The sequence below is a fragment of the Acomys minous genome (genome assembly GCF_964271855.1).
Source record: "Acomys minous genome assembly, chromosome: 10".
Classification (NCBI taxonomy): domain Eukaryota; kingdom Metazoa; phylum Chordata; class Mammalia; order Rodentia; family Muridae; genus Acomys; species Acomys minous.
In genome coordinates this window covers 50,660,477-50,683,499 of record NC_140491.1, presented here as the reverse complement: position 1 = coordinate 50,683,499, position 23,023 = coordinate 50,660,477, and the positions used below count along the sequence as shown (strand labels likewise).

Sequence of the window (23,023 nt, the reverse complement as noted above, 5' to 3'; positions counted from 1 at the left end):
ACTGGTCCAGTCACTTGCCGTTTATTTGGTGGCTCTGTTGTGATATATGACCTCTGATGGTAGCAAGCAATTTTGACAGCCTCTGTGTTTTCACTGTAGCACAGCTACCTTGGTGGTTAACCTGGCCAGTCTGCTTTCACTGGAGTCACCTAGGAGATACGCCTCTAGGCAGGACTGTTGAAAGTGTTTATGGAGAATTTTAGTTGAGGAGGGAAATCCCACACTGAATGTCAGCAGTACCATCCACAGAGTAGAATCCCAGGTGGAATGAAAGGAGGAAAGGAAGCCGGATGAGCACCAACATTTATCTCTCTTTGCTTCCTGTGACACTGTGATCGGTGCCTCACTTCCTGTGACACCCTGTAATTGGTTGCCTCACTTCCTGTGACACAGTGTGATCAGCTGCCTCACTTCCTGTGAACCACCATGCCTTCCATGCCATCTCGGATTGTAGCCTTACAAACTTCGAGCCAAAGTAAGCCAATCCTTCTGTAATATACTTTTATGAGACATCTTTTTGCATAGCAGTGAGAGAATTAACTAATACAGCCGCCCTCCCCCAGAATTCCTCTTTATCTTTCTTCTTCCACGTTTCAACCTGCTGAGTTTTTGGTACCACTTTGGACTCTTTTTGTTTGTTTGTTTGTTTTGTTTTGTTTTTCGAGACAGGGTCTCTCTGTGTAGCCTTGGCTGTCCTGGACTCACTTTGTAGACCAGGCTGGCCTCGAACTCACAGCGATCCACCAGCCTCTGCCTCCCAAGTGCTGGGATTAAAGGCGTGCGCCACCACGCCCGGCCCACTTTGGACTCTTTATGCCAGTCTCTCCTCCTGAAGTAGATGACAGGGCCAATGAGGAGTGAGAATCAAAGTACGGGTGAGTGGCTCTTCGCTCCAGGCTACATGTTCCAGCCCCAGCAAGTTAAACTCATTGGAAACCTAGAAGTGATGTATCAGGGTTCTGCTTGTAACTTAGGTTCTCCAGGTGCCTGAGTTGATTGTACAGTGCTATACTGTTCAGACATTTTGGTTTTTGCCAAAACTGAAATGACAATGGTTCTCAAAGCTGTTGGTGCATTAGAGTCGGGTGTACGATTTTCTATCGCCTGCAGACATTCTGACTCAGAAAACCCAGGCAAGGTCCAAACCTTGCCTTTTTAACCAGTCATTTAAGTGTATATAATTCTGGATCAAGTAGAACAGCAAGTTCCTTCCTGTCAGGGAAACCCACTTCGTAGAAGCCATTTCAGTTGGTGACAGGAAGAATTTTAGTGGTGTTGAAAAACCATTTCTAGAGATTGTATAAATTGTAATTTTAATTTAATTTTTGTTTTGTTTGTTTTTGGTTTTTTGAGATAGGGTCTCTCTGTGTAGCCTTGATTGTCCTGGACTCCATTTGTAGACCAGGCTGGCCTTGAACTCACAGTGATCCTCCTGCCTCTGCCTCCTGAGTGCTGGGATTAAAGGCATGCACCACCACTTCCAGGGTAGTTTTCATTTTAAAGCCAGAGAGTCTTGAGTCTGTAACTGAGGATGGCCTTGAACTCTGATCCCCTGCTTCCATCTCCTAAGGGCTGGGATTACAGGTACAGCCACTACACCTGGTGTCATTGCAGTGGGGATGAGGCCTGGAGCTTGCGCATGCTGGATAAGCACTTTACCAACTGTGTCCCCAAGCTGCTAGGATGGTTAAATAAGGTCTGCTTTAAAGCAGTGGTGGCTGTGAGTCGCTATGAGACACTAAGCTTATATTTAAAACATTCCAAAATGCATTTGACTTTTCTGAAATCTAGGTTATACTATTGAGAATGTTTTTAATAGAACAAGATAAAGCTATAGAAGGCTGTTTGCTATCTTTACAGCGTTTAGTATTGTTGTTGGGGATGGTGATTGTTGGTGTGTGTGTGCCATGGTCCACGTGAGGAGGTCAGAAGACAACTCCTGGGAGTTGATGCTTTTCCTGCTTTGGGACTCTGAGACTGAAACTCAGGTCATCAGGTACGTGGCAAGCGCTTTTATCAGCTGAGCCATTGCATTGGGCTTCATTCCTGGCAATAGCAATTTCACTATCTACAGCATTGCTTTTCCAATTCAGTGTTCCTAAAAATTACACGGAGCCCTTGATAAAATGTAGATTTTTGGTTTTGCCAGTCTGGGGAAAAAGTCCCAGATTCTCCAGGGAACTCCCAGTGAAGTTAGGACAACTGTTCTGGGGACATCGGCTTAGCTGCCTCCTGCGGCCTCTAGTTTCTTCTCTCTACCCCATCCTTACCTTGGAAGGAACTATGTGGCATTTCAGCCTAGAACTGAAGAGCCAAAACTTGGGCGGTTAACTGATCTCCTTACATATTCTGCCTTCAAGTCAGAAAGAAGACTTAGAGAAAAGAAATATTAAATAGTAGTCAAATATAGACTTTAAAAACAACTAAAAACATGATCCACATTTCTTTTCTTCCCCCACATTTTCCATAGTGACCTAGACTTTCCATGACCTTCCATCTCAACAACATTGTCACATTCTGAGCTCTTGCTAATTTGCAAGACTTAAAAATATGTTATCACTTTCTTCTTCTTCTTCTTCTTCTTCTTCTTCTTCTTCTTCTTCTTCTTCTTCTTCTCCTTCTCCTTCTCCTTCTCCTTCTTCTCTCTTTTTTTTTTTTTTGGTTTTTTTGAGACAGGGTTTCTCTGTGTAGCCCTGGCTGTCCTGGACTTGCTTTGTAGACCAGGCTGGTCTCTGAACTCACAGTGATCTGCCTGCCTCTGCCTCCTGAAGGATGTGCTATTGTTTGACATTAAGATAAAGATAAGTAAAATTCCCTTAGAAAGCCACTTAGTAATCTGGACCAAGAGATCCTCTGCTTGCTGGTAGCAGAATTGTTTTAATGTTTAGCCTATATTGTCATTCTTGATAATGGATTATAAATAACTTAGTTGTTTTATAAAATAAATATTTGTTGGGAGTCACTATGGGCTCTCACTCGAACAGATAATAAGTTACTGCAGGGAAAAGGTCCTTGCTACAAAGATGTCTATTAATGAACAGCTAGGAAACTACATCTTTAACAGCAGGGTAAGTTTTGACATAATAAAAACATAGCTTAGGCCATTAAAAATGCTGGGTAAATTATGACGTTGTGTGTAAAACAAATGCAGTAGAAAGTCACAGAGGCAGAAAGTGAAATAGAAGATGGAATCCTAAATATTCAGTATGGTTACATAACACTTTGACAAATAAAATGTTGATGGCTGGACATGATGGTGCATGTCTGCAGGCCTTACATTAGGAGGGCGGAGGGCAGAGGCAGGGGAATTTAGAGTTCAAGGTTAGTCTGAAAAACACAACTAGACTGTGTCTCAAAAACAAAGAACTGCAAAACACACACACACGTACACACGCATATACACAATGTAGGAACAGAAATACAACACAACACACATGCATATACACAATGTAGGAAACAGAAATACAATACAACACACACACTCATATACACAATGTAGGAACAGAAATACAACTACAACACCAACACACACACACACACACACACACACACACACACACACACACACACACACTGTACTGGAGGGCCAGATCCTCTGATGGTTCATCTTGCTTCCCTGCTGTTGATGCATCTCCCAAAAGCTGTCCCTTACACCGCACCCAGCCCTTCCTGTCTTTGCTGCCCATATGACTTGCTTTACTTCCTGTCTTTGCACCTGCAAGTGAAGGGTGGTGGGCAGAAATCTAAAGCTTTTTTTAGAGAAGAAGCTAACACAGTTTTCTACGGAAGCCGCCAAATGTTACACATAATAAAAGGATCAGCCATGTTGTTGCCCCAAACTCAGAAAGATTAAAACCAGGCAGCAGGACATTTTTTAAAAAGTATTTTTCTTTTGTTTTTGAGGTTTTAATAATTTAGTTACATCATTTCCCCTTCCTATTCCTCCCTCCAAACCCTCCCATACAAACCCACCATTACATGTAATTTATATGCGAAAGTAAAAATTTAAATCTTAAAAACAACCAACCAACCAACCAACCACCACCACCACCAAAAAGAAACCCTCCTGTGTACCCCACTTTGCTCTCTTTCAAACTCATGGCCTCTTTTCCATTACTTGTTATTGAATGCGCACACACACACACACACACACACACACACACACACACACTCACTTGCTTTTTGTTGTTTTTGTTTGAAGTTTTGTTGTTTAGACAGCGTCTTCCTATGTAGCCCTGGCTGTCCTGGAACTCAATACATAGACCAGGCTATCCTTGAACTCACAGAGATCCGCCTGCCTCTACCTCCCGAGTGCTGGGATTAAAAGTGTACACCATACCTGGCTTCATATATATATATATATATATATATATATATATATATATATATATATATATATATATATATATATATATATATATATATATATATCCCTAACTATAGCCTGTTCAGTCTATAATGCTACTTGTATGTATGTTTTTGGATCTGATCATTTGTTTGGAAGATTATTTCTCCTCCTCTTAGGCTTTTTTTAAAGCTATATTTGCTCCTTTTTTTTTTTTAATTGTAAATTTTTTCAGAAGTTTGGTATTTAGCTGTAAACACCAGTTCACTCATATTTGAGTCCACCCGTCACTGATATCACTGTGGGTAAAGTTGCGAGGGTGGAGGCTGCCGTGGGAAATAGCCTGGACAAGGCTGTGGTGAGAGGCACCTGTTCCTTACATTTGTTGTGTGGTCGTGGTGGGGGCAGTGTGGGGGGGGGGAGGGGGGAGGCAGATGGCAGGGGGAGGACTGGGACCCAGGATGGGGTGGAGAGTGGAGAAGGAGAGTAGGGGGTTCTGGAGGCGATGATAGTGGACATCATGTCAGTGCCCCATTCTGACCTCTGTATGAAGGAGACCTTCCTCTACCCTCCAAACTGTTGTGTTTTGTTTTGTTTTGTTTTTTTCTTGTTGTTAATGCCTTGCTGCCTGGTTTCTGAGTTTGGGGCAACAAATACTTTTTTCAAATGCCCGCATAGCATCTTGCAGCGTCTGTAGGGAACTGTGGAGGAGTTTCTACTCTGGAAATGGCTAGGTCTGCGCGGTATCCAACTGTAGTTGGAGGAACAGGGGAGAAGCCAATCCATTGTGTGTACACTGCAGCTGTCAGATCAAAAGGAAAACCCCCGTCAAAACCCTCTTAGGCCTGTGGAGAATAAGGACGCACGACACTAGCTAATGGGTAGCCAATGGGAAGAGACAAGAGGAAAGAGAGGAGGAAGATGAACAAGCTGGCAGAGTGAGTGATTTAGGGAAAGATGAGGAGACCTTTGGAAGAGATGAGACCTCAGTGGTCTGTCACAAACATGTGTAGTTGTGGTGTTCACGGTCCCGTAGGAAGTCAGGACCTGGCTTAGAGATGCTGTCCCCACGCTGTCAACCTTTACTCTCTTTTAGTCTTCTCACCCGCTGAAACCTTGCTGGGGCTGTGGAGAATAAGGACACACAAAACTAGAAAGGCTAAGGACATAGAAAGCCAGTCAGTGTTTGCCAAGGATTACTCTGAGCTGGTGTGTGTGAGCTACACTGCTGCTGACACGTGGAGAACAGGTGCCCTTGGTTCAGTGCTCTGGAGAGGCCAGCTTCCCGTGGGTACCATTCATAGGTGACTTTTCTTAACTCTACTCAGTGCCTCCTAGTTCGTGTTCCTGCTTCCACTCCTGGCCCACAGAACGGAAGGCAGTGAGGTTGCTCACTCATTAATTTTGAACAGAGGAAGTGGGTGTTCAGTGACCTTGTTGAAAAGCCCAATGCTAATGTGGTACAGCAGGTGGCAGCCTTTCCCTGAGAGAGGGGAAGAGCTAATGCAAGATTGGCTTTGGTTTATAATAGTTCAGTTTTGTGGTTTTTTTACTCCCCCTCTGATACAAGCAAGACTTGAAGTGATGGATTTATTACAGAAGGGAGGGGACTGGGAGCCCAGAGCCTGGTGGGTATCTTCCAGACACGGCTCTAGAGCTGCTGCCTCTAATCAGTCGGCTGCCCAAGGAAAGTCTGGCCAAGTCCTGTTGGGGGATGGTCTGATGTCTTTTGATGCTAATTAAGAAAAAGCCATCCCACCTGGGCAGGGCAGATGAGAGAGAGAGAGAGAGAGAGAGAGAGAGAGAGAGAGAGAGAGAGACAGACAGACAGACAGACAGACAGACAGACAGACAGACTGACTGCACAAGGCAGGCGTGGATGGAGATTTGGCCCAGGTGAAGAACATTAGCAAATATGTGAGATTATGGATGGGAGGTCCCTTGACAGAAGTTAGCAGGAGCAGATGGCATGGGATTGGGGCAGGTGTGTGATGCCTACCCCACTATGGAAGTAGATTAGAGGATTAATGTCTGCCCTGCCCCAGGTTAACTAAGGCTATCTTAAAATGTAACAAGTGTCTGTGTCTTAATTGATTGGTAGCCGGGCATACAGGGCATACTGAAGTGCTGATAATACTGATATTTAAAAACAACAAAGTCCAGACGTGGACCAAGCATGGTGGGCACAGGTCTCAGCATGAGGTGCAGAATGGGGCTCTGAGCAGGAGTCCATAGGACAACACAGAAATGCCCCCAGAGACACCCATGGGACATGAATTACTGGCTGGGTACCGGAAAGACCTTTGATAGCAGAATTACCCCCTTCTTCATTGCAGATCTGCAAACGGCCATGTAAGCTAATCTGCCACGCTGGAAAGTACATTGGGTTATTTGGGTTCTTAGTGGAAAGTCAGACTCGGTGGAGTATCCTGACACTGGAAACCTGTCTGCTCTGTTTCCTTACTGGCAGAACTGTTCTCACCGTTTGGGACAGTTACTATTGTCAGCGTAACAGGGTCTACAGCTTATCCCCCTAGGAGGCAAACTTCTGAGCATCTCCATGAGGGCCTTTGTAGTGTGGGTTAACTAAAGCGAGAAGACCGGCCAACTCGTTATGCAGTGGCACCATTCCGTGGGTTTGGATCCAAGACTGAATTTAAAAAGGAGAAAGCCAGCTGAGCACCAGCGACCTCTGCCCCCTCACCAACTATGGATAAGGAAGTGACTAGCCACTTCGAGACTTCTCTGCTCTGATGGACAGCATCTTCCAACTGAGAGCCAAAATAAGCCCTCCCTCCCTTAAGTCACGGACTTTGTTGAACAGTAAGAAAAGCAATGAGTTTTCTACTCACCAAAGGAAGGCTGCGGTGCTGGAGAGATGGCACAGCAGCTCAGAGTGCGTAAGGGTTTGGTTCTCAGCATCCATGCCAATTGGCTCACAACGGCCCGTGACTCCAGGGTTCCTCTGCCCTCTCCTGGCTTCCACAGCAAGAACACTCACGTGAACATATTCCAACACAGACAGACACACAAACACATAGCTGAAAGAAAATAATGCTATGTAGAAAAAGACGCAGTTTGAAACGCAGTGAATGAGGAGACACATATAGATCCTATATCCTTTATGATGGATCTACTGTGCCTAAAGGAAATGTGGTAACCAGACTAGCAAAAGAACAAAGCTGGGGACTGAGGCAGATGAGTAAAATTTAGTATGCATTAAAGAAAATTAAAACCAAAACTTTAGTTCCTCAGTTACACTGGCCACATTTCAAAAGCTCAGTAGCCACCTGTACCTACCAAACGGCACAGATGACCATTTCTCTAGGGTTGAAGATCGACCGGGAAGTGTTGCTGAGTCAAAGGACAGAGAGGTGTTTAGCGCAGCCCCTCCAGGCTGTACCGATTATTGGAGTAAAAGTTCCTGAGCATGGCAGGAGGTTCAAATGGCCTCTCGCCACCCTCACAACAGCCCACGTCAAAGTAACGCCACAGACACTGGGGAAGCCTTCTCCTGCAGGGCAGGCGCTCAGTTCTGCTGCTGGGGCTCACCGGTGTTTGCGTGGAACCATCAAAGAGGTTACTAGTGTTTTCTCTTCCTTCGGTAGATGAAGACACTGTGGCAGAGGTTTTGGGTGATATACCCAAGGTGACTTAGTTTACAAGGAACAGCTACGTTCTTCTGGGATATAAGAGAGAGAAGGCAACTTGCTGCATGTGAGAGAAACTTAACCCCTTCCCTAAGGCAGGCCCAATTCTTAGCTTTCCTGACGCATACCATGTTTCCGGCTGCAGGCTTTCTACCAGGACTGTAGAGCAACGTTTCCTCAAGGCAGGTTGTGAGCCACTTCCTGCTCTAGAGCAGACTGCTGTCTGCTTTACACAGAGGAAGTTGGTTTCTCAGAAGCCCACCTTTGGAGAAACAAGTCTGTTGGGGGTGAAAATTCAAAAAGTAAAATATTCTTAAGAAAATGAGGGCCGCATATATGTGACAAATGCTTTTTCTCTAGGGACTTAATTTATGATAAACTGCTTTTCTGTTAGTCTTTGTCTTGCAATTTTTATAAAAATTAAAAAAAATTCAAAGTCAGGCATCATATCATAAAAAGTGCGACTTGCTGTTTATCACTGGCTAATGCTTCCATACTAATCTCAGAAATTGCTTTAAACTGAGTGCTGAACACTTTAGCCAACTGCAAGGGGCTATAGAATTTAATTATAAGGTTTAAAAAAGATATTAATCGGGGCTGGGTCGATGGTGGCTAAAGTGCTCACTCTACAAGTGTGAGGACCCAAGTTCTGATCCCCCAGCACCCCTAACCCCAATCCCAGAGTGGTGGTGCAAACCTGTGGCTGTGGGAGCAGCCAGTGTAGCCAAAGCAATGATCCCCAGGTCCAGTGAGCCCCAAGCTCAAAAATGGAGGTGAAGAAACAATTGAGGAAGACATCTTGATGAACACACACACACACACACACACACACACACACACACACACACCACAGAGAGACAGAGACTGAGATAGACAGACCGAGAGAATGTCAGGACAAAACACACACACACACACACACACACACACACACACACACACACACACACACACACTCCCCACAGAGAGACAAAGGGAGTGTCTAGGAACTCTGGGTTTCCCCGCAGATGCCTGTGCCCTGTGTTCTGTCATACACTTCAAAAAAATAAATAAATAAAAATAAAGCAAGACCGTTTGTGAATTACACTATTACTTTTATCATCAATTTACACGATGTAGTCTCTAAATGCAAATAAACCTGACATGGAGATAAAGAGGGGGCTGTCTTTGGAGCTATGATACAGGCCTATTCTTTCCAGCTAAGACTCCTTAAACAGAAATGCTGCTTCTGAGAATGCGCGGCACTGGAACCACACGGAGACCGCTAAGTAACTGCCTCTTCCTTTCCTCCAACGAACGACTACGGTTCTGTGGTAGTTTTTGATTATAGTCTTCATATGCTTTAAGGATGTTACGCATTTCAAAGTTTGTATGTTTTTATTTGTATGTTTGAGACTGAGTCTCACTGGGTAGCTTGGGCTGTCATTCCCCTGCCTCACCCCTAGAGTTCTGGGATTATAGGCACGCACCTAGGTTTCTTTTAAGTTTACATACATCTAGAATTAGTTTTCTGTTAATTGAATTTGGGGTACTTATAAAGCATTTCTTGATATTATTCTATTTAAATCCTGGGGTGAGTTCACCACTGCCAAACACATTCTCAAATATCTAAGTACCTTGGGTTTTATAGAACCACTTACTTTACTGAAAGTGATTTTAAACAGGATTTGAGGTACAAAAGGCCTCTCAGGCACCAACGATAATAGAACTTCAAAGAATCACGGCTCCACCCCTCCATCTCCTACCCCACCTCCTGGACTTCCATTTAAAACCACCGCTTCCTGTTTGGAGTCCTTGAAGGGAGGCCGCCCCGTCTCGCAGCTGCGGAAAAACAAGGGGCACGTGACTTCCGAGAGCGTCTGCTGAGAAAGACTGACCTGCAACCCGGCAGCTCTCACCGCGGGGCTGTGAGGACTGACGCCAAGCCGGCCTTCTGAAGAGAAACTAGACGGTCGGCTTTGTTCACGCCCTCCTTTGCTGCAGGAGGACAGGCGGGGCAGCCTCAAAAGGAAGTTCCGTGCTTCTTGTTTGGCTGAGAGCAACTTGAAACAAATTATATATATATATATACATACACACACACACACATATATATATATATTTTTTTTAAACAAATGTTAAACATATGTTTTTTAAAACAAAAACAAGAAACCAAGACAACCTTGAGACCCTATATACTCCCAGGCGTTCTCTGTTGCCTGATGACACCAAACAACGCACTGCCAACTGATGGCCTCTGCAGACGCCGTAGACTTACACCTGCATGTCTTCTGTGTTTTTTTTTCCCCATAGTAATATTATTTTAGATAACTTGTCTCCTTGCATAGAAATAACTGAGTTGGGCTTGGTGACGTGAAACTGCACAATGTCTCTTCGCCTCCCCGCCCTGGTCCCACTGTTTGATAAATACGGTCGCATGTGCCCTTTGGTTTACAAGTGTCCATTTGTTCTTGTATCCCACTCTCCGGCGTCCTGTGGACGTGTGTTTTGCAAGTCCCTGTAACTTAGAAGGACTAGGCTTGGATGTGTCGTGGTTTCACTGTTAGAGCTATTTACATTGAGTGCCTCAAAAAAAAAAAAAGCCGCCATATCTGTTAGTAATCAGGCAGCGATACATCTACCTGTTAAAGGCCCCGATGACGGTGAGAAAAACAGGCAACACCAAAACCACACCGGAAACACGTCACCGCCCACCGGCGGGGCTCAGGCCCCTAAGCCACGGGTGCACTCTCTGCGCATGCGTATGTGCGTGGGCTAGGTAGCTTATAAAGGAAACGCCTCCCATTTCTCTCTCTTCTCTCTCTCCCTCTCTCCCACACTTCCTCTCCCCCCCATCCTCTCTTCCCTCCTGTGTCTCCAGAGGCTGTCTCTGCATTCCCGAATAAACCTCTTTAAGTGGGTGTGACTTCCATTCCTCCGTACAGCTCCTCTCTTTACATCCTAACACTATCCCATCCATAAGATGGAGAAAGACGGGGCTAGATCTCTGTTTCTCCAACTGAGTGCAAAGACTTGACCTGCTTCCCCTCTGAGGATCATGGCACGTGACCTTCCCTGCTGGGCCTTTTCCTGTCTTATTTTGTCTTGTTCCCCTCCGTCATCGTCAGCCTTACTAACAACAGCACATCAAGGGCTGACGCCATAGCCGGTATTCTATTGTGTTTAAATATGCGTAAGTACAAGCGTTTCCCTGAATTTGTATGTGTGTGTTTATGTCTGTGCACATGCATACTGTGTATAGTGGAGGCCTGAGGACATTGCTTTGGGGACAGGGTTTCTTACTTGGGATCTGGGGTTTGCCTATTGGGCTAAGCTAGCGGTTACTGAGTCTCCAAGGTTACCGGCCGCTACCTCCCCAGTGTTGACATTTTAAGTGTGTGTCACTTTGCCCAGCTTTTAACATAGGTTCTGGGGAACGAACTCAGGTCCACAGTGCTCACGCTTGCCTACTAAGTGCTTTACTACTGAACTATTGCCCCAGTACGCGCCCTGAGGGTTTTTCGAGACAGAGTTTCATCTGTGTAGCCTTGGCTGCCCTGGACTTGCTTTGTAGACCAGGCTGGCCTCGAACTCACATCGATCCGCCTGCCTCTGCTTCCCGAGTGCTGGGATTAAAGACGTGCACCACCATGCTCAGTCTCACATAATGTTGCTTTATGAACATAGATATTAAATTTCTATACTGTTCAGCCGGGCGTGGTGACGCACACCTTTAATCCCAGCACTTGGGAGGCAGAGGCAAGTGGATCACTGTGAGTTCAAGGCCATCCTGGTCTACAAAGTGAATCTAGGACAGCCAAGGTTACACAGAGAAACCTTGTCTTGAAAAACAAACAAACAAAAATCTATACTGTTCAATGGCTCCCACTGTATTTCTTTTTTAAAGATTTATTTATGTATATGAACATTCTGTTTGTATGTACACCTGCAGGCCAGAAGAGGGCATCAGATCCCAGTATAGATGGCTGTGAGCCACCATGTGGTTGCTGGGAATTGAACTCAGGACCTCTGGAAAAGCAGCCAGTGCTCTTAACCTCTGAGCCATCTCTCCAGCCCCCCACTGTATTTCTTACATGTTTGTTTATTTAATGTCTTAATCTAATGCCAGGCTGGCTTAGTCCATGCTGTATGCTGTCCTCAAACTTAATGCGAATCCCCTGCCTCAGCCTTCTGAATGCTGAGACTCTAGATGTGAACTGCCACAGCTGGTCCTGTCTCCCCCCTTCATCTCCGTCTCTGTCTCTCTGTACAGTGCCGTTTTCAGGTCCCCTCTGTGTCCTTTTATGTCTGTCGAGCTCGTGTCTTCTACCTGTTGTAAACGTCCACGAGGTATACGTACAATTATCCTGTCTCTGACTGATGAACATAGACTGCCTCTAACTGCCCGGCGCAGTCACATTTCTGCCTGCCTCCTCATGGCCCTGTGCAGAGGGGGCTGTCTGAGTCACGGGCAGCCAGAAAGCTCTCTAGAATAGCTGCGCGGATGGATGTACCTTCCAACCCAACGGTTCTTGTTTTTCACAGGTCCAGCTTCCCAATTTTCACAAATAAGAGGACACTGGGTGATGTCTCGGGTGCTTCTAGTGGCTGTTTTCAGTTACTTCTGACTCGGAACTTCCTGACCTTTAAGCACTTGTGTTTCTGCTGCTGAGACCTCTGACAGACCTCTGACAGCATTTCTGTCCCGTGCCTTGTCAGTGTTCCTTCCCAGCTGCCCTCTGGCTGCGTTTGTGGTGGGCTCCAGCCGCAGACAGTTGTTACATTGTTGCTGCCAGACCTGTCAAGCTTCGAAGTCCCAGATTCATTTGACAGGTTCCTTTACTAGCTTTATCATTTTATGGTTTTACAATAAATAAAGGACGAGATCATTATTACTGGCCCCTAACGTTAACCACATTGCTAGCCACCTTCTAGGATCTTAGTCTTTTAAAAGTTTACTTCCATCTCTGGTCCTGCCTCTCTGGTAGTCAAATGAAGGGCTTCTCTGCTGGACGCTATGTAGAGGCTCAGGAGGCTGCCTGGTCAAGGGCAGCAGCAAGCGCACAGGGTCTGGCTCTGCCTTGCTGACAGACTTAATTTCCGTAGGCAGACACATAGGGAAATGGCCAAGAATAGATAATTAACTTCCATGGAGAGATGATTAACTTCCAACATGGCTGCCTTCTTCACTCTCCCAAATGGAGACAAAAAAAAAGTGTCAGCTTAAAACTAAAGCCTGGTGGGCTTTTCCCCCACCCCATCCCCCACCCCCCACAACCTGTGGATTAAAAGTCAAAGAAGGCTGTGTTTATGCCAAATGTGGGGACCTACCAGCCTCCCTGTCTTTGTTCAAATTAGCCAACCGTAAGCTGGGGGATGAAGACCCCTCAAAGATCCTTAAGACCCCTGCAACCCTCCAGGAGAGGCCAAGCTTCTGGAGTCGTCCATCTGCACTGCAGAGGGTCTTTCTCTGTATGCCTCGCTCTGTGGACATTTTCTCACCCCTAATCAAGCCTTTCCCCACCGGCTGGTTCTGTCTCCCTCACCTCCGCCTGCTGTACTTGGGATGTTCATCACTTTTCATTCTTCCAACTGGCAGGGAAACCCTCGAGAGCCCGAGACGGTAGGGCTGCCACCACCTTGGTCCGAGCCTCTGCCATCTCATACCTGACCTCCTGCAGCAACCTCCTATCTGGCCGCCTTCTGGCTTGTGTTCTAGATGTTTTTCTTATCCATTCTTAGCCTTGTCACAGTAATAGGGTTTATGACAATATGGACACCTAGTAAATGCCAGAAAAAGTTACTGTTCTTATTATAAAGAACAGCCCTTAGTTCTCATAGAGTTACGCGTGGAACCTGTGGCATGCATTGCACTGGTCAAAGGCTGCTTAGAAAGCCTTGCTTCAGGGCTGGAGAGATGGCTCAGTGGTTAAGAGCACTGACTGCTCTCCCAGAGGACCCAGGTTCGATTCCCAGCACCCACCTGGCAGCTCACAACTGTCTGTAACTTCAAGATCTGACACCCTCACACAGACATACGTGCAGACTCGCTTTTTTGACCAGGCTGGCCTCGAACTCACAGCGATCCGCCTGCCTCTGCCTCCCGAGTGCTGGGATTAAAGGCATGCGCCACCACACCCAGCTTAATGAATTTTTTAAAGTAACCTGATTAGACCAGCAAATCTGGCCATTTTTCATATTGCATAATAATACTTCCTGTACTTTAAAAAGATTTCTTAGACTTAATAATATTCATCACAAATTCACCCATTAATCATTTATCCCACGATGCCGTTATCCCAATGCGGACCAACAACTACTGCACTGGGTGCACCCTATGTTCAGAAAAACTCCGATCTGGTCCTTATCAGCAAGCAGGACCCCTCTTCGTTGTTAGGGCTCTCTTACTGGGATCTCTCCCATGAGACTCTATGGGCCTAATAAGCCTCACTGACCTCTGAATCAGTGAGACCTACGGGCAGGGGTGTTCGCCTCGGAGAGAGGACTTTAGGGGGAAAAGGATAAAGTTCTGCTGATGGAAATAGTAGACACCATGACATCAGAGGATATCCACCCCCATTTAGTCTGATTTAAAAAAAAACCAGTCACTGTTTCGTTAACTTTTTATAACAGTGTGAAGGTTTGAATGAGCTTGTCCTCCTAGGTTCAAATATTTGCAATTTGCATGCTTGGTCTCCCGGGTTGTCAAGGAAGGGTTAGGAGATGTGTCAGTGAGGATGGGATTGGAGGTCTTCAAAGCCCACAGCAGGCCCTGTCCCTTCCCTTCCCTCCCTCCCTCCCTCCCTCCTTCCCTCCTTCTCTCTCTTCTTCCTCCTCCTCCTCCTTTCTTCCTGAAGATCTTAGCTACTTCTCTAGTGCCATGTGTGACACCATGTCACCATGTTCCTCACCACTTGCCCTGGTCATGGTGTCTCTCGTGTCAATAAAACAGTGACTGAGACAGACAGGATTTTACATATTTATTTTTATTATGTATACAGTGTTTTGCCTGCATGTATACCTGCAGGCCAGAAGAGGGCACCAGATCTAATTATAGATGGTTGTGAGCCACCATATGGTTGCTGGGAATTGAACTCAGGACCTCTGGAAGAGCAGCCAGTGCTCTTAACCACTGAGCCATCTCTCCAGCCCCTGACAGGATTTTAAAGTCTCTCCTTGACACACGCCTGCAATCTCAGTACTTAAAAAGCAGAAGCAGGAAGATTTGAGTTTCAGGCCAGCCTGGGATACACAGCAGGACCGTGTTCTAGATTGCCTCCTGTTGCGTCATAAAACACTGAGCCAAAGTAACTTGGGGAGGAAAAGGTTTATGTGGCGTGCAGGTTACAGTCCATGGTTGAGAGAAGCCAGGCAGGAACTGACGCGGAAGCCGCAGAGGGACACTACTAACTGGCTCCCTTCTCCCGGGTTGCCCAGTTATCTCTTTTATACAGGCCACGCCCACCTGTAGCCATTGCACCATCCACTGTGGGTTGGGCCCTCCCACATCAATTAGCCAATCAAGAAAATGCCCTGAAGGCCACGCCCACGGGCCAGTTTCTCTTAAGCAGTTTCTCAGTCTAGGTTTAGCCATCGCAGATCGTGTTTCAAAATGCACAAACAGACTGATGAAGCCCTTGCCGCAGTTTTGTGGTCACTTGGGACTTTCCCAGCATACTCATTAGTCATTCAAAACGTTAAATAACACATCAAGGAGAGCTGGGTTTCCAGATTTGAAAAATTAAGAAATCACCTAGAAATTGCCAGTGATTGTTATGTGGTACTTAGAAATCACTGATGGCGCCTGTGTTTACTTCTCATCAGCCTTGCCTCCTGAGCCTTGCTCAGAAATCAAGGTATAGGTTTCAGCAATCAGGGAACCTTCAAACAGTGGGTGGGCCATACCAAAGCACACACAGAGGCACAGGTTTTACTCCTGCAAAGAAAGCGATGACCAACGTCTTCTTGATCTGACCTGGTTATTTTTAAAAGCTGCCTTATGGACAACTAGTTGCCTCCAGCCAAGCTCCTTGCTTGAAGAGCACATTGTCCCACAATGCCTTTACACAGACTCGTGTGCCAGAACACAGAAATAAAACAACTGACCATTAGTCTTATGGGGTTAAAAACACCGACATCAGGGCTGTAACTAGGAGGTGGAGTTTTGAGGTACACGAGGTTCTGGGTCCAATTCCCAGCACAATAAAGAAATCTTTATCTGCTGTTTTCCTTCTCCCCTGCTTGAAATTAGTTCCAGTTCAAAGCTTTTACTGATGTGCACCATGTGCTAGCCTAGGAAAGGCCAAGCTAAGGCTCTAAGAAGGTCGCCTTAAAAAAAAAAAAAAAAAAAAAAAAAAAGGAAGGTCGCCTTCCAAATGGGGAAGCGAGAGCCAACAAACATAAACAAATAAAGCAACCCAGCTGCAGTAACTAAGGGCTGCAGAGGAGATAACGTGGGGCAACGTGACGGACGGTACGGATGGTGAGGTGTGGCTGACCTCGGAGTTGAGATCTGAAGGCTGACAAGGATTTGGCATGGTGACAATCTGTGAGGAAGCGGTCGGTCAGTACCTGTCCCACTGAGTGCAGAGGGCTTGTGGGAGAAGTGAGCGTCCCATTTGAGGGCAGAAAGCTGGGCAGCTGCTGGAGCAGAGTAAGAGGGGAAGCCTGGAGGGCGATGGCGAGATGAGGAAGCGAAGGAAGACACCGGATGTGAAGCAGGGAGACTTGAGGGTGACAGGTTCTGAGCAGCGCCTACAGCGAGAACTGTGGCTCCCTTGTAGGTTGTAGGAGGTCAAGCCGGGAAGTGGGAGGTCAGGGAGGCAACTGGGGCAGAAGTCCAGGTGACAGGTAGTGTGGCCTAGGGTTGTAGCAGCAAGGTTAATGTTGGCCCACGCAGAGGCTTTGTGAGAATCGGAAAGGGGCCCTTTAGCTTAGCAGCACTGAAGACAGGAACACAGCATGACTTGTTGGTACCAGAGTGGCTGGGTTGAGAGAGGTGCAGGGTGGCGGCTGCATTCTGATGAGGCTCCCTGGGAGCCCACTGAGGTTTGCGCTCGCAGCAGCGGGTGTGGCTCTCTCTACCTGATAACTAAGCAGCAGTTACCAAGTGATGCTGGCTTCCCGTCTGCTGGCGCCGGAAATGTGCTGACGCATGTGACATATTAGGCCCATGTGTTTGCCGTCCCAGTAAACTCTTGTCACCATGGCTCCTCTATTCACTGGGTCAGTGCCATGCACTGAGTGTGGAGAGAGAAAAGCAGCCAAGTGGTAAGTCATCACTTAAGAGGGATTTCAAAATAGGACTTTTTTTTAAAAAATAATTTAGGAGAAGATGATAGCTTGAAATCAAGTGATTCTTATCAACCAAAACCAGGCCATTGAAACAAAACAAAACAAAACAGTATATTTTATGCCCCAGCAATGCAGAACATGCAGAATTTTCCCTGTGTAGTTCACAGGTAGAGCCAGGCCAGACACTTGCTACGATGCCTGCACCAATCCCCCCATGGCTGGAAAAGGGGGTGAAAGGTTGAACAACAGGCAGGAAGTTAGGAGATTACCCTCAGATGAGGGGAGGAAGAGCCCTTGATCACAGGAGGGGTGACCTACCCACTCACCGCCCCTCCCCCCCCACCAAAAAAAAAAAAAAGGCAACTACAGAGACATGAAACTCTGTGAGTTGGCAATCAAGGCCTTGTATGTTTTTCCAGTTCCTGGGGTCTGTGCTCGCTCTGGGGAGGCCCAGAGCGTGGATAACGAGACAGGACACATGGGAGGAGAGTAGGGGCGGCTCACACTCTCCTGCTGAAGGCTGCGATAAGGCTGCAGCAGGAAACAGCTGAGTTCATGTGTGTCAAAAGCAAAGAGAACCGCTTTCTCAGCAAGGCCAGTGAGAAGCAGCAGGCTTTTCACTGAGCCGGGATGACATTTTGGATGACTTCCTAAAGGGATAAATTCACCAACTTCTTAAGAAACTAAGATCTTTAATTGGCAAGATCAAGCATTGCAAAGGCACCAGGAGTTGGGCTTTCTAGAAGAAGTCTACAGCAGTAAAGTCAGTTATCTGTCTGTCTGACTGTCTGTCTATCTATCTCTATCATCTATCTTTTATTTTTTAGGAGGTATATTTCAGTCCTGCTCCATTAGGAAGGCCCGCATTATTACTGAAGTGAATTCAGCTTGAAGTCCCTTTGCCTCTAGCAGGCAAAAAAAAAAAAAAAAAAAAAGTGAGCGGGGAGGGATGGAGTGTGTCAACCCCTGTGCCTTCCGAAAGGCAACCGAGGGATAGCATGGAGAAGGGCACATTTGTCACCGTGCACCTTCTGTGTCTTTTTGTCCTCATGCATGCATGAAGTATCTGAAAAGCTGAAGTGGGAAGGCTAAGTTTCTGCAATAAAAATAGGCTCAGGCATAGAAGTTGGCATCTGCTGTTTGACAAGGAGCATTAGATCCTTTCCATCCCCCTGGCATCTTTGTCACTTTTCTGCAGTGTACCGTGTGGCTATTCCTTTCCCCTGTGTTGACGACGGTGCTGTAAGCTGTTTCTCCTTCGCTGCACTGACACACTCCATGCATCTTCTCTAAGGGGAAACCGTGCTGCTGTCCCTTGCTCGCTGCAGTGGGAGGAGGTGTGCGTGAGACGGATAAGGGGTGACTGCTCCCACCCTGGTCGTGTGCACCCCTCTGACATTACAGAGTGACGAGGGGGTAGAAGAAGGAACTTGGGCCTGGGGAGTCAAACTCAATAGTGTTTGTGTCTGCTAACTACTCAGTACAGGCAGGGCCTGGGTCTCAAGTTTCTTTCTTTGCGCACTGGAGAAATAGAAATGTCACTGAGCTATCCCAGCACAATGCTGGAGCTGTTCTGACCACCCCAGCCCCCCGGCCCAAAACAACAAAGACGGATTTCTGTGAAATCGTACATCTGGCCAGCTCGGCGTCCATTTTCCTCCTTGATTTTCCCCAAGACACAGCCCCCTCCTGCACCACTCAGAGCCCTTACTCCTGTGGTCACGCTTCCCTGCGGGTAGTTCAGGCCTTCGGCTCAACTGTGCTTCTTACAGTAATTCATGTTTTCTTTTGTAGGTAACAGCAAACCTTCAAGTCTAATGGCTTTAAATATTAAGGCGGTTTATGAACTTACGTGACTGACCCTTTTGTGGCAATTGCCATGGGTATCTCATGGACTCCCCCTGAAAAGCGAGGTTCAAAACTTAACTGGGAACAGTCTGGCCCAGTGCACAGGTATGTGCTCCCAAAGGGTCTTCCCTTCTGCCTGACAGGTACATCACAGTGTAAGTGCTTACTGGCCCCTTCCTATGCTGTTAGCACACAGAGGACATTGTTACTAATTTTCCTCACTTCAGTGCCTTTCACTGGCTCAATGTCCGTTTTCCCCATTACTTTATTCACTTTTCATCCTGATCACAGTCTTCCCTTTCTCCCAGTCTCACCCTCACACTCCCCCCCCCCTTCTCCTCATAGAAGGGGAGTGCCGCTCCCCCCCCCCCCCATGTGTAGCGACCCACCCTGGCACATCAAGTCACAGCCGGACTAAGTGCATCCTCTCCTGAGGCCAGACAAGGCAGCCCAGGTAGGGGAAAGGGATTCAGAGGCAGGTAACAGAGTCAGAGAGAGCTCCTTCTCTGATCCTTAGGAGACCCACATGATGACCAAGCCGCACATCTGCTACATGTGTGTAGGGGGTCTAGGCCCAGCGCAATAAGTGACTCCAGTGTTGGGGTTCTGTGTCGGCTGCATCTACTTTCCTTCTCAAGGGATAAATACGTTTAGCTAATCAGGCAATTAAGGATATTCAGTGCAGCAAGCACTTTCAGCCAAAATTGGCCTCTGACCTTTACATGAGCACCATGACACTTGCACACCTTCATACATTCACTCAGAGAGAGAGAGAGAGAGAGAGAGAGAGAGAGAGAGAGAGAGAGAATCAAAGAAAGGAGATCGTCTGTAGATAGCTTCACTTTGTTCTTTGCTTTTTTGAGACAAGAGTTTCTCTGTGTAGCCTTGGCTGTCCTGGAATCGATTTGTAGCCCAGGCTGGCCTCAAACTCACAGGCTGTCTCTGCCTCCCTGAGTGCTGGGATTACAGAGGTGCGCCGCCACGCCCGGCTCACCTTAACATGTTTAAGCCGCTAATTTTCAGGGAGCACTGTTGTGATACTCATGAAGTGAAAAGAGTGAAAACTTTTGAACTCTTGCTTTCTGGATTAAGCTGACAGACTTCCTTGCTTGAGGTTTGGCAGAGTCAAGCAGAGAGAATGATCTGTCCTGAGTGGCCATGCAGACACTTCCTGCTTCCTACTTCCTGCTTGCTTTATCCTATCCTCTGGTCTCAGGGTTGCTAGGAAATTAAAAAAATAGTTCAACACATGAAAGTGAAAGGTCCAGTTCTTATCTGTTCAAGTATTTAATGAATATTTACCTGCAGGCTGGCTATAAGCCTTTCTCTCTCTCTCTCTCTCTCCCTCTCTCTCTCTCTCTCTCTCTCTCTCTCTCTCTCTCTGTGAGTTCGTGTATGAGGGTGTGCATGTGAAGGTCAGAGGTCCATTTTGGCTGTTGACACTAATTCCATTTTGAGACAGGCCTCTGTTGCTGCATATGCTGGGTTAGCTGGCCTGTAGACATATGGCGATTTTCCTGCCTCTGCCTCCCATCTCATCGCGGGATTACTGGACCACAGCTTCATCGTACTTACTGTACCTAGATTATCAGGGCTCTATGGACTCATGCTCAGCCCCTCAGCCCTGTGTGCTAAGCCTGTTAGCCACTGATCCATCTCCTAGACTGTATTTGGGTTTCTTGCACAGACCTCTCAAGTGACAGGAAAGCTTTCTTCTCCTGCTAAAGGCGTAAGCAGAGCAATAAAAACCAGTAAGTTTCGGTTCTGGTCATCCAGGACCAGACCACATTCCTCAGACTTCAAAAGGGATTTTTCCCTGAGCTGTCACAACGGTCTAATATTGATGGGCGTGTAGCACACCAATGCCACTCTCTTATGTATCCGAGTCTCCGGAACATGCCTGTGAGAAGGCAGGCCATAGACTGCTTTTGCCCATAAAAGGAAGTAATTGGCCAAGAAACAGAATCAAATTATAATGCCAAACAGACCGAGTGAACGACTTCAACCTACTTGGAAGAGACCTCAACATTGAGCATCCATAAGATCATCTTCTAGGTATCCAGGGTGAGCTCTTTGCTCAGACACAACACTTGAAAACAAAAGGAGAATGCTGCTGTTTCAGACACACCCTGTCAGCTGGAAATGAGCCATCCAGGGGAGCACGTGACCAGGCCTCTATCAACTGACTTGCTTTCTACAGCCAGGAAGCTGCCACCGCCACATCGTAAGAACCCTTTAATTACACTTGTCTTTAGTCTCTATCAGAAGTCCACAGAAAGAGAAACTTTTATTTTATTGTGAGACAAGATCTCGCTCTATAGCTCGGGCTGGTTTAGAACCCATGGCAACCCTCTGTGGTATGCTCCTGAGTGCTGGGATTATAGGTGGGAGCCACCACACTCAGCTAGGAAGAGGAAAAAAAAAATAGAGAAATAAAGTGGACTTCTGGCTTACTGTTATCACCCAGAGGCAGGAACTTGTTTAGGTACAAACCCTTCCTTGTAGATATTAACTAATTAATTAATTGATTAACTAATGAAGGTGTCTGGGGATCCATGTTAACTAGAGGCCCCATGCTGTTCATGGCGAGGTAGGACAATGGCCAAGGCTGGCTTAGTATCACATTCTCGAGAGTGCAAATGCACATTCTGCATTCTGTATCTTATTTCACTCATGACTCTTCCATTTCATAGCGTGCTTGCTTTGTACACAGGCTCACACACACCACAACGAAGTCATGCACAGCAGAGGAAGGTGAGGAACAAGCCTGCTTAAGTGAATTAGAAAACTTTTTTTTTCCCTCAGATCAAAAGACTACTGAAGGATTGGACCTATGGATAAAGTGCCTGCCGCAGAAACAAGAGGACTCCACAGAGCGGCAGAGCAGGCCGGGCAGCATGTTTGCAATCTCAGCATTCAGGAACCAGGGACAGAATTCTCAGAGCAAGCTAGCTATGTTAGCCAAATTGGGCAGCTCTAGGCACAGAGAAGACACTCTGTGCCAATCTCTGACTTGCTTACACACACGCGCGCGCGCACACACACACACACACACACACACGCACCTGTATATGTGTACACCCATATACATGTGAACACACACATACATATACATGCATATCTCACACATAAAGATGCTCAAACTGGTCCAACATGGTAACATGAATAAATCCCAATAAAAGCTACTGAGGATGGGTACTTGACTTAGTTACTGGGATCAGTGCTCTGTCCTCATCAAACTCTTTTGTCCTCTTTCAGCGTGTTTGGCCACGAACTGTTTCATTTACCTTTCCCATTAGCCATTAAATAACTAAAAGGTTCTGTAGACTAAGGATACTATCACATTTCTTTTTCTTTTTTAGATTATTTATTTACTATGTATACAGTGCTCTGCTTGCATGTACACCTGCAGGCCAGCCAGCAGATCTCATTATAGATGGTTGCTGGGAATTGAACTCAGGACCACTGGAAGAGCAGCCAGTGCTCCTAACATCTGAGCCATCTCTCCAGCCCCCCAGAACACATTTAACATACTCTGACTTCGTTGTATCAAAAGGATGGAGCTCCTCAAATAAAAAGCTGGGGACCATCTGGCAGACAATCTAATTCTATACAAGATCAGCTACAAGACGCAGGGAACTAAGGCGAGATACAGTGAGCATCACACCATGGCTCCCAGAGGGGTGGGTTATTTTCTTACCTATAGAGCCACAGGTAGTGCAATCTGTGTCCAAAGACTCAAGGCCAAACTGAATTAAGGCTTGGGTTTCCGTCTTGTCTGAAGAATCCCTTGAGGGTGTGGAACCCCACCCAGATGTTTCCAATGTTCCCTTTGCATTTAGAGGGGTATTAAAATGCTGTAAGTACTGCCATATTTGAGGTCAGGAGCAGTAGGAAAACCACGAAAGCT

General features: G+C 46.5%; 1 long non-coding RNA gene across 4 annotated transcripts; it reads left to right on the top strand.

Moving 5' to 3' along the window:
- Positions 1-459: 459 nt before the first annotated feature.
- Positions 460-22,356, top strand: LOC311607047. Of its 4 annotated transcripts, none has more exons than XR_014782518.1 (3): positions 460-475; positions 19,060-19,218; positions 21,919-22,356. It is a non-coding gene; the product is annotated as an uncharacterized lncRNA (long non-coding RNA). The 4 variants fall into 4 exon arrangements; XR_014782519.1 differs by lacking the exon at positions 460-475 and adding an exon at positions 10,828-11,164; XR_014782520.1 differs by lacking the exon at positions 460-475 and adding an exon at positions 16,390-16,534.
- Positions 22,357-23,023: the final 667 nt, after the last annotated feature.